The following is a 12,775-nucleotide window of genomic DNA, read 5'->3' as shown; positions in this document are numbered from 1 at the left end:
TCCTAATTCGTTTGTGATAGGAGCACATTCCCTCTCCCAGTCCTCTCTTCCCTTCCTAATCTCTTCCTGAACATAGAGCATAAGTTCTTGTTTCTGCCTCTCTACCGCATCCTGTATTTGCTGAAATACCTCACTTTTAATCCCTTGGATTAGATCGTCCATCCAATCGCTCCTTCTCTCTACAAATTTCCCTATTAATTTGTCTATAAATCTGTCCTCCTCCTCATCCCTGCTTGTGATTGACCATGACCCCCTTCCTGATCTAGTCATTGCAGTAACAATCTAGCCAAAAAGGCGCTCCTCAATACCTTGCACAATCTGCAGCACAAACAGGCGAGAAAGTACTCCACGCAGCTGGTCAGATGTGAGGTCGCTGCGTCCCGCGTCACAGCTGGTGAGGTCACTAGTGGTGAGGTCACTCCGGCTCCACAATTTCACAATACCACGATGTACTCGACACTTATTTTCAGTGGTGGTGTTTGTACTGTTTTTTTCTTCACTGTCTTGTGGTTTGAGTGAGCTTACTAGTTATTCAATCACTCATATACACTCATATACGCATATACACTGATTATTCCCCCCAATTCACTAGCTACGCAAGAGCTTCCCAGACCCTTCTGACCTCCGCGGCGGTCTGACCTCAACTACGTGTGTGTGTGTGTGTGTGTGTGTGTGTGTGTGTGTGTGTGTGTGTGTGTGTGTGTGTGTGTGTGTGTGTGTGTGTGTGTGTATTTAGGTCATGAATTTGTGTACACTTTTGAATGGGAGTACTCGCCTATTTGTACTCGCTTAGTTGGGGTTGCGGGGGTCTGGCTCTTTAGAAAGCCAGACAGAACACAGAGAGTAACAGTCAATCAAATAAAATCGAGTCCAAGCGCAGTTAAAAGTTTTGTACCTCAAGGTACAAAACCACTCCTTGCACCAAACAGTGGTGCAAGGTCCTTGCACCACTGCTTTTCCTTATTCTCATATCAGATATAGACTAAAATACAAGTCACAGCTTCTTGTCATCCTTTGCAGATGACACAAAAATCAGCACGAAAGTTACCTCTGCTGAAGACATTGAAAAACTGCAAGCAGATATTAATAAAGTTTACGATTGGGCAACAGAAAATACCATGATGCTTGACAGTGATAAATTCCAGGTACTCAGGTACAGTAAAAATGAGGATCTGAACCATAATACAGGGTACAAAACAATCAAATCTGCACATAGTAGGAAAACAGCATGTCAAGGATTTGAGAATAATGATGTCCGACGACCTAATGTTTATTGAGCAAATATTGCATCAGCCAGATAAATTATAGGATGGATTACAAGAACTTTCAAATCCAGGGATCCCATCACAATGGTTGTACTAATCAAATCACTTGCGTTGTCCCGTCTCGAGTACTGCTCAGTACTCACTTCCCCCTTCAGAGCAGGAGAGATTGCTGAAATGACGGGAATACAGAGAACATATATGGCACGCATAGACGCGATAAAGCACCTAAATTATTGGGATCTTTTCAAAGCTCTCCAAATGTACTCACTGGAAAGGAGAAGAGAGAGAGAGATATAAAATAATATACAAGTGGAAAGTACTGGAGGGCTAGGTACCAAATCTTCACAATAAAATACCAACGTACTGGAGTGAACGATATGGAAGAAAATGAGGAATTGAACCAATGAAGAGCAGAGGTGCTATAGGCACAATCAGAGAACACTATATAAACATCAGAGGTCCATAGTTGTTCAACATCCTCCCAGCGAATATAAGAAATATTGTGGCAAGAACCGTTGACATCTTCAACAGAAAACTTGATAGTTTTCTCCAAGAAGTACCGGACCAACCGGGCTGTGGTGGGTATGTGGGCCTGCGGGCCGCTCCAAGCAACAGCCTGCTGGACCAAGCACTCACAAGTCAAGCCGGGCCATGGGCCGGGCTTGGGGAGTAGAAGAGCTCACAGAACCCCATCAAGCAGGTAATGGAGTTCATTCACATGAATGTTTGTACACACACACACCTGTACACAAATGTACACAACTTTGTGTACATTTGCTACTATATACAACTCTGAACGTACACATGGCATGTTGATGTGTACACCTCTTGACCGCTGTGAAGACGCCCAGATCAAAATGCACATGTCTGTATCAACATGTACACACCAGGATCAATGTACACATCTCTGTATCAACATGTACACACCAGGATCAATGTACACATCTCTGTATCAACATGTACACACCAGGATCAATGTACACATCTCTGTATCAACATGTACACACCAGGATCAATGTACACATCTCTGTATCAACATGTACACTCCAGGATCAATGTACACATCTCTGTATCAACATGTACACACTAGGATTAATGTACACATCTCTGTATCAACATGTACACACCAGGATCAATGTACACATCTCTGTATCAATATGTACACACCAGGATCAATGTACACAACTCTATCAACATGTACACACCAGAATCAATGTACACATCTTTGTATCAATATATACACACCAGGATCAATGTACACATCTCTGTATCAACATGTACACACCGGGGATCAATGTACACATCTCTATATCAATGACATGTACTTGCCATGATCAATGTCTTCATCTCTAATTGATCCTGTACAAGATGCGATGATTGAGCACATTTATGGATCACTGTACACAGGGTATAGTTAGAGTGCATATCCCTCCCCCCCCCACACTACCGGCGGTCACCACAGACAGCCATACTGTTAGCAATATTATTTAGCACGCCCATAACTCGACGGGCGCGCACATTCCTCACTTTACCATCTGCCCTCCGCTTCTGTTGCTGCTGTTGTTGTTGCTTTTGGCATTGTTGTTACCTGTGTTGCTATGGCTGTTGTTGATGTTGTTCATGTTGTTGATGTTGTTGTTTGTCTTGCTGCTGTCTTAGTGCTGCATTTAAATGTGTTTCTTCTACTCTTGTTGGAGTATGTGGGAGGGGAGGCTGGGGGGGATGTGTAACTGGGTGGTTGTCCCTTTGAGGGAAGTATGGTGGGTGGGGGGGGAGACTGGAGACGTCCACCAGTGATCGTCCTCAGAGATGTGTGCAGTGGGGGCAGGGTGGAGACATGCACCTATCGTCGTCCTCTGAGATGTGTGGGGTGAAAGGAGAGGCAAGCTCTTGACGTGTAGCTGTGGCCGTCCCCTCGGGTGCCACTATCCATATGTGTGTGTGGATAGACTGGCCAGCGGTTTTTATTTATTTATAAAAATGAGCACAATAGAGACAATTAAAATGATCGAACAAAAACCATGACAAATAACAGTACAAATGAACAAAAAGGAATCCACATGGACAACAAGCATGGCCCAAAATCATAAAGTCAATAACAGGAATATCACATAAAGAGCAACACAAAAGGAACTACAAAACAAGCATAATACATAAAACATGGCATGTACACAGGAAACACAAAGGAACACACAGGAAGCACAAAGGGTGCACACAGAAAAACATACACAGAACAAGCCAGTGACAAAGGAAGAGAAGAAAGAATAAGAAACCAACACATACACAGGACGCACAGAAACCGGGAACCAAGCACAGAACCACACCCAACGCACACATGAAAAAACACCGAAACACGCAGGAACCACACACGCGGACATACACCGGAACACACACAGGAACAAGAAAACAGAAACCACAATCACACACCCACAAACAAAAACAACGGAACATGCAAGAACCGAGAAGATCAGGAACAAAGTCACCAATAATGACGCCTATTTTTCTCTGGAAACTCACTCCGTGGATACCGAAGAACATACTTATTCCAAAGCAGCCACTCCTCATCGGAAGGAGGAGCCACTCCTTCCAACGGCGACGCGGGCGCTCCATAAACTCCAAAACCACGTCATCAGGCGGCGGCTCGGCCGGCGGCGACCGCACCAAAGCAGAGGACATCGAATACCCCAGAGTTGCTGCAGAGGCAGCAACTCCGCCGCTGATGGAACAAGAGCCGAGGGCATAGGCTCCGCCCGCGACACCAAGGAAGGAGGCTCCACAGGGGACAACACGACAGAGGCCACATCCGGAACAGCATCCACAGGGTCGGGCACTGGCACATAATCCCCACTACGGACATCCTTCTGCAAGACCACCACAAGGCCCTGGCCTACATCATCAGCCGCACCAGCCACAACAGGAGGATGGACCTCCCCCCACTGCGGGGAACCCCCGGCTGGAGAAGAAACAGTGGGAAACAGACACTGTCATCGGCAGAAGCAGCAGGCACGTGAACCTTCGCCACCACCATTGTAGTCAACACCGCCGCCCCAGGTACCACCTCATCAACACTCGCAGACTCGTAACCGTCAAATTCACGAGAAGTGCCACAAACGCTTGGGAACCGGCCACATATCTTCTGAGCCGGAGGTGGCGCCAGAAACACAGGAAGCGCAGGGGGTGTGCACTTTTGCACGGCGCAAGACGTCAGCAGCCTCAAGGACAGGGGGAACCGGTCCTACTACAGCAGGAGACCCCCGCCTCCATATCACCTCCCAGCACAGCGGGGACGGAGAGACAGGAGCCGCTGGACAAGGCAGAGGGTCAGGCACAGAAGACGAAGGGTCAGGCACAGTAGACGGAGAGACAGGCACAGCAGATGGAGAAGCTGAAGACGGAGGGGGAGCCTCCGGGAGAACAACAGCCACCAGGAACGCCACCAGAAGCAGCACATCCAACCGAGGACGGCACACCCTCCAAACACACACCGGAGCTACGACGTTGGTACCACGTTCGAACAAGTTTTAACACTTCCTAACCAGTTATAACAACCAATATAGCAAGTTATAACAACGTTCTAATACGTAATAAACACGTTAAGCCAAGATGTAACAACTCTATTACAAGTTGTAACAAGCGGAAAATAGAGACAGTTTCGGTTTGTGTTTCCAGGGCAGCCACCGGAGCACAAGCTCCACCAGCAGCAAGCGCACCATCAGACACAGGGCGTGTCACATCAGCTAAGGGCACGTCCACAAATGCATCCACTGGGTCCTCCTCTACAGCCAACGGCGGGAAATCTTCCTCATGAAAGAGATTCACTTAGGGGACGACGGCCGCCGAGCAGGCAGCAGTGAGGTGGTCCGCCAACCCACAGAGAAAACACGTGCGAGGCTGACGGTTATAGTAGACCTGGATATAATACCCCATGAGCCGCACCGAGGACGGGATATCATCCCGCAGCCGCTTCCCTGAGTGTGGATACTAGTCTGGACACCCCTCAGCTTCCCGGAGGAAAGCACATTGAGCCTCACACACTTAAAATAGCATCAAACTGCCCAAAATATCGCTCGAGCAGCTCCTCCGGGAATTCAAGGGGCGTACCTTACAAGCTGACAAAAGTGAGGGCGCAACTTCGGTCCTAGACAACCACAGTACCAGCAGCGTCTGGCAGGGGTAAGGACCGCCCCATGTAACGTCGCAAAACATTCTGTAATCTTCCTCCTCTGCAAACTTCACAATAGCCTGATCCAAAGATACCAATACCACACTATAGATCGCAGCCACGAAGACACGCAGCAGATCACACATAACTAATTCCGCAGCAGGATAACCGGCCTGTCCAGTAAATTCCAACCGAACGAGCCCGCAAAACGGGGAAGGAGAGACCCCCCTATCATGCAGGCCACATCAACAAATGACGAGTCTGATGGGGTGATCTGTTGGGAACCAAGAAATCCTCCCCCCCCCCACCCCCTGAGTGGAAAAGACCTGTAGGTACACACAGAAATCACACTAAAGTGATACATCAAATGAACAAATCCACAAGGGCTGTGACAAGGATTTGAACCTGCATCTGGGAGCATCCCAAACACTGCCTTAATCGACTGAGCTACGACAGAGTTAAAAGAGTTGAAACCGAAGTTCTACTGAATTTACTGGATCCCGTAGCCTCTCCAAGGCACAAACCAGGATTTTACACAACTCCCCTCTGCACCCAAGCTAAGTCAATAGGCCGATCTCCCTCTTAGCCCTTTCATCGTTACACCCAGAGATCACACCAACGTGATGCATCAAATGAACAAACCCACAAGGGCCGTGACGAGGATTCGAACCTGCGTCCGGGACGCAGGTTCGAATCCTCGTCACGGCCCTTGTGGATTTGTTGACCCGTAGGTAGCTAAATTAGTGGATGTTCTGGAAAGCATTTTCTTTCACCCCAATCATCTAAGCTCAAGCCTGGCCTTAGGCCGGGCTAGGGGAGTAGAAGAACTCCAAGAGCCCCATGAAGCAGGTATCAAGCAGGCATGCCAGCAATAAGAGAAGAAGCACAGGGAATATAGCAACCAATGGTTTAAAAGACTGTCATAAAAGCAAAATCGAAAAGTAGGAATGAGTGGAAGATATACAGAGGTCAGAGAATAATGAAAAATCGGGATAAATGAAACCGGGATAGGAATGAATACAAAAATACACAAATATGGCTGGAATGAAACTATGAACACAGTCTAAAGTCGAAAAAACTATGAAACATCGCCACAGTGTATGTGGTGTGGTGGTAACATATTCGCCTGGCGTTTCGCAAGCGCTGTGGCCTGGATTCGTATCCTGGCCGGGAAGGATTTACTCGGCGCCAATCCTTAACTGTAGCCTCTGTTCACCCAGCAGAAAATGGGTACCTGGTTGTTAAACAATTTGGCGGGAAAATTTGGATTAAAGACCTACCCGAAACGTTATGCGTGCTATTGGCTGTACAAGAATGTAAGAACTTTTGTATATATAAATAAAAAAATTAAAATGCTATTGCCTCTAAAGATAAGACACAACCAGAACTCCTACACAACCACATAAGAAGGAAATTGACAGTGAACGACCAGGTTACGAAAAAGGAGGAGGTGAATATTCAAGAAACAATAGAGGAATTTACGAGGAACTCAATGCCAGCTTGCAGACGATGAGTCACAATAACGTGACTGAAGATATGATGACCAAATCACACGTCAGAAAATACAGAGACGACGACGTTTCGGTCAGTCGTGGACCATTATCAAGTCGTGTAACGCCGGCTTCATTGAAGTTACATTCTTCCTTCCTTGAAGAATGTAACAATTTTTGTATATATCTCAAAAAAAAATATATATATATATATATATATATATATATATATATATATATATATATATATATATATATATATATATATATATATATATATGCGGAAAATCCACAGAGAAATATGAAATGAGGTGAACGTTTCGGCTTTGTTAAAGCCTTTGTCAACACCAGACTGACTAAGGAGAAGGGAGAAGGGGGAGGATATATAGGCCGACACCTGACCAACCCATCCCTAGGGTCGGTCAGGTGTAATTAACCAAAAACAGGTATAGCTTAGCTTAGAATGGTCAAAGAGGATTAAGCGGTCAGAGAATAAGGATGAAAGAATAAAGAAAAGCCTCATGAACACACAATATATGAATATACAATTATAATGAGACATTGTAAGCCTCTCTACCAGAGTTGTTTCTTAAATTGTTGTGCAATATTATAACTTAAAAATGGATCAAGTTTGTACATTCCAGTACTAACATTAAGAAGATTTGGACACTGACTGATTAGAGCAGACTCAATCAAATTCCGTTCCACGAAATCCCCACAATTGGTAATGCTTTTTGCCCCATTCCAGTTAATATTGTGATCGCATAAACTCGTATGTAGATACAATGCATTAGACGTTTGGGCAGTTCTAATACTATAAGCATGTTGTGACAACCGCAATTGTAAGGACTTTCCTGTTTGTCCAAGGTACACAGAATCACAATCATTGCAGGGAATCGAATACACACAACCTGCTGTATCAGGGAAGTTTCTTATTAAATTGGATTTGATCGTTACTATTAGTGAACACCAAATTTATATTAAGTTTCTTAAAAATCAGAGACAATTTTTCAAGTCCACTCGCATAAGGTACCACCAATGAGTTAATAATTTTTGGTTTCGCCTTAGGGACGTGATTATAAAACGTACGCTTGGCTTGTACAAACGAGAAATCCAAAAACCTCTTAGGATATTGTAAACTCTTCCCAATTTCATATATTTTAGCAATCTCTTCATTAAAAAACTCAGGGCTGCAAATCCTCAAAGCTCGTAGAAACATTCCTGAAAATACTGCCTGTTTAACTTTACTATGATGATTCGAATAAAAATGAACATACGACCCCACGTTGGTAGGTTTCCTATACACATTAAATTTGAACTTTCTAGCGACTCTATGAATCATAATGTCCAAAAACGGAAGAGAACCATTCTCCTCAGTCTCACAAGTGAATTTTATTGAAGGAACCAAAGAATTGAGTTCATTAAGAAAAACTATCTGGTCTTTGTTGCACGGCCATAAGCACAAAATATCATCAACATACCTAAACCAAACTACATTGGCCGGGATAATCCTGGATAAGATTTTTGTTTCAAAGAAGTCCATACACAAATTGCTTAAAACTGGGGATAGGGGATTGCCCATCGCCATACCAAATGTTTGTTTGAAAAATTTTCCATTAAAACTAAAATAATTGTCTTTTATACACAATTTAATAAGTTCCAATACTTTATTGGTCTGCAAGCTCAAATTATATTTAGGCAGTTCCTCACGTAGAAATTCTAACAGATCATCAACAGGAACTTTAGTGAATAAAGAGGTTACATCGAAACTTATAAGTTTAAAATCAAAATTTAAATTCAGTGTGGATAGCTTATTAACTAAGTCCACATTGTTTGTCAAGTGTGAGTTGGAAATAGTACCAACTATAGGGGACAAAACTTTGACTAACCACTTAGAGAGTTTATAAGCCGCCGAACCAATTGAACTAATAATCGGCCTTGCCGGATTATATGGCTTATGAGTTTTTATAAGACCATACATGTAAGGAAGAGAGGGGGATCGACTTGTTAGCCTAGATATCAACTCTTTATCGCCTTTACATACAGTTTTAAGAGTTTTGTTAAAATGTGCAATCACTTTTTCAGTAGGATCTCTGTTAACCAATAGATAAGTATCCCTGTCTTCCAAGAGTAACTCCATTTTTCGGACATAGTCATCTTTATTCATAATAACTACTGCATTTGACTTATCAGCCTTGGTAATATGTAATGAACTATCTTTTTTGAGATTTTTGAACGCATGAACAAATCGACTTGGACAATTAGGAACAGAATTGTTAAGTAAAACGCCATACATCATTCCTTTGCACACATTAATATCTTCAACTGAGACATTGCTATACTTTTCAAGATTGCTGAAACCTTTGGCAATATCTACATAATTGACTGTTCCGTTAAATGTGGCAAAGCTCAGGCCATATCCTAATGCAGTAATCGTGTCATTATCAAGCTGTCTATCCGAGACGTTTATAACAAAATCCCTCTCGGATAGACAGCTTGATAATGACACGATTACTGCATTAGGATATGGCCTGAGCTTTGCCACATTTAACGGAACAGTCAATTATGTAGATATTGCCAAAGGTTTCAGCAATCTTGAAAAGTATAGCAATGTCTCAGTTGAAGATATTAATGTGTGCAAAGGAATGATGTATGGCGTTTTACTTAACAATTCTGTTCCTAATTGTCCAAGTCGATTTGTTCATGCGTTCAAAAATCTCAAAAAAGATAGTTCATTACATATTACCAAGGCTGATAAGTCAAATGCAGTAGTTATTATGAATAAAGATGACTATGTCCGAAAAATGGAGTTACTCTTGGAAGACAGGGATACTTATCTATTGGTTAACAGAGATCCTACTGAAAAAGTGATTGCACATTTTAACAAAACTCTTAAAACTGTGTGTAAAGGCGATAAAGAGTTGATATCTAGGCTAACAAGTCGATCCCCCTCTCTTCCTTACATGTATGGTCTTATAAAAACTCATAAGCCATATAATCCGGCAAGGCCGATTATTAGTTCAATTGGTTCGGCGGCTTATAAACTCTCTAAGTGGTTAGTCAAAGTTTTGTCCCCTATAGTTGGTACTATTTCCAACTCACACTTGACAAACAATGTGGACTTAGTTAATAAGCTATCCACACTGAATTTAAATTTTGATTTTAAACTTATAAGTTTCGATGTAACCTCTTTATTCACTAAAGTTCCTGTTGATGATCTGTTAGAATTTCTACGTGAGGAACTGCCTAAATATAATTTGAGCTTGCAGACCAATAAAGTATTGGAACTTATTAAATTGTGTATAAAAGACAATTATTTTAGTTTCAATGGAAAATTTTTCAAACAAACATTTGGTATGGCGATGGGCAATCCCCTATCCCCAGTTTTAAGCAATTTGTATATGGAATTCTTTGAAACAAAAATCTTATCCAGGATTATCCCGGCTAATGTAGTTTGGTTTAGGTATGTTGATGATATTTTGTGCTTATGGCCGTGCAACAAAGACCAGATAGTTTTTCTTAATGAACTCAATTCTTTGGTACCTTCAATAAAATTCACTTGTGAGACTGAGGAGAATGGTTCTCTTCCGTTTTTGGACATTATGATTCATAGAGTCGCTAGAAAGTTCAAATTTAATGTGTATAGGAAACCTACCAACGTGGGGTCGTATGTTCATTTTTATTCGAATCATCATAGTAAAGTTAAACAGGCAGTATTTTCAGGAATGTTTCTACGAGCTTTGAGGATTTGCAGCCCTGAGTATTTTGATGAAGAGATTGCTAAAATATATGAAATTGGGAAGAGTTTACAATATCCTAAGAAGTTTTTGGATTTCTCGTTTGTACAAGCCAAGCGTACGTTTTATAATCACGTCCCTAAGGCGAAACCAAAAATTATTAACTCATTGGTGGTACCTTATGCGAGTGGACTTGAAAAATTGTCTCTGATTTTTAAGAAACTTAATATAAATTTGGTGTTCACTAATAGTACAATCAAATCCAATTTAAAAAGAAACTCCCCTGATACAGCAGGTTGTGTGTATTCGATTCCCTGCAATGATTGTGATTCTGTGTACCTTGGACAAACAGGAAAGTCCTTACAATTGCGGTTGTCACAACATGCTTATAGTATTAGAACTGCCCAAACGTCTAATGCATTGTATCTACATACGAGTTTATGCGATCACAATATTAACTGGAATGGGGCAAAAAGCATTACCAATTGTGGGGATTTCGTGGAACGGAATTTGATTGAGTCTGCTCTAATCAGTCAGTGTCCAAATCTTCTTAATGTTAGTACTGGAATGTACAAACTTGATCCATTTTTAAGTTATAATATTGCACAACAGTTTAAGAAACAACTCTGATAGAGAGGCTTACAATGTCTCATTATAATTGTATATTCATATATTGTGTGTTCATGAGGCTTTTCTTTATTCTTTCATCCTTATTCTCTGACCGCTTAATCCTCTTTGACCATTCTAAGCTAAGCTATACCTGTTTTTGGTTAATTACACCTGACCGACCCTAGGGATGGGTTGGTCAGGTGTCGGCCTATATATCCTCCCCCTTCTCCCTTCTCCTTAGTCAGTCTGGTGTTGACAAAGGCTTTAACAAAGCCGAAACGTTCACCTCATTTCATATTTGTCTGTGGATTTTCCGCATAAAATGATCAGTGTTTTGTGATCGTCAATTGCATATATATATATTTATATATATATATATATATATATATATATATATATATATATATATATATATATATATATATATATATATATATATATATATATATATATATATATATATATATATTTTTTTTTAGATATATACAAGAGTTGTTACATTCTTGTACAGCCACTAGTACGCGTACCGTTTCGGGCAGGTCCCTGGAATACGATCCCCGTCGCGAAGAATCCTTGTTACAACCAAGTACCCATTTTACTGTTGAGTTAAACAGAGGCTACAGTTAAGGATTTGCGCCCAGTAAATCCTCCCCGGCCAGGATACGAACCCATGACAAAGCGCTCGCGGAACGCCAGGCGAGTGTCTTACCACTACACCACGTAATGTAATGGCTATAATATAATCGTTATGGCTTGGGGCTTTCTCCTGATAGTTTCCTTTCCATTGCCAGAAGCGGAGGTTACCCAAGATGAGAGATTTATCATATATTGAGACAACAGAAAGGATACAACTAGCGTCACTAGACGAAACTGAAGCTATTGGATCCGACAACGTATCACTATGTATGTTAAAAGAAGGAGTAAAGGCCAATTATCGAATCTCTCGCGATCATCTTTAATGAGTCACTTATAAAGGGAGAACTATTTTAATTATCTAAGAATTACCATGCTGCTGTAAGAAGACAAATGTAATACAATCCCTCGCAATTATGGATTCGTGCCATAATTGCGAGGGATTGGGTACGATGAGAAACCGAAGGAAGTAAACCTGACGACGCTAGAAAAGAGGAGGGGGGGGGGACAAAATACTTAAGGGTGATTAATAGAGTGCAAAAAAGAGGAAATGTTCACAATGAACACCAATAGTACAAGAGGATATGGATGGAGTCATGGAGATGTTAGAAAGTTTCTTGTAACATAAGAGTAGTGAGAAAGTGGAATGAACGAAAGGAGTAGGATGTGGTTGCAAACTTCATTAATAATTTTAAAAGTAGATATGATACGAAAATAGGTCGGAAATTACTGCATTAGGCAACAGGCGGTTTGAAAAGCGGGGTCCAAGAGCTAACACCGGTCATCCAGGCACAAATTGTTCAGTACAAATGGATGAGTATTAATAGATGAGCGAGCAAGCAACACACACAGAGACATTAGAAAGAACTTTTTCAGTGT

The sequence above is a fragment of the Procambarus clarkii genome, unplaced genomic scaffold, assembly GCF_040958095.1.
Source record: "Procambarus clarkii isolate CNS0578487 unplaced genomic scaffold, FALCON_Pclarkii_2.0 HiC_scaffold_97, whole genome shotgun sequence".
Taxonomy (NCBI): Eukaryota; Metazoa; Arthropoda; class Malacostraca; order Decapoda; family Cambaridae; genus Procambarus; species Procambarus clarkii.
The sequence above is the reverse complement of the archived record's forward strand: the minus strand, read 5'-3'. Positions refer to the sequence as shown.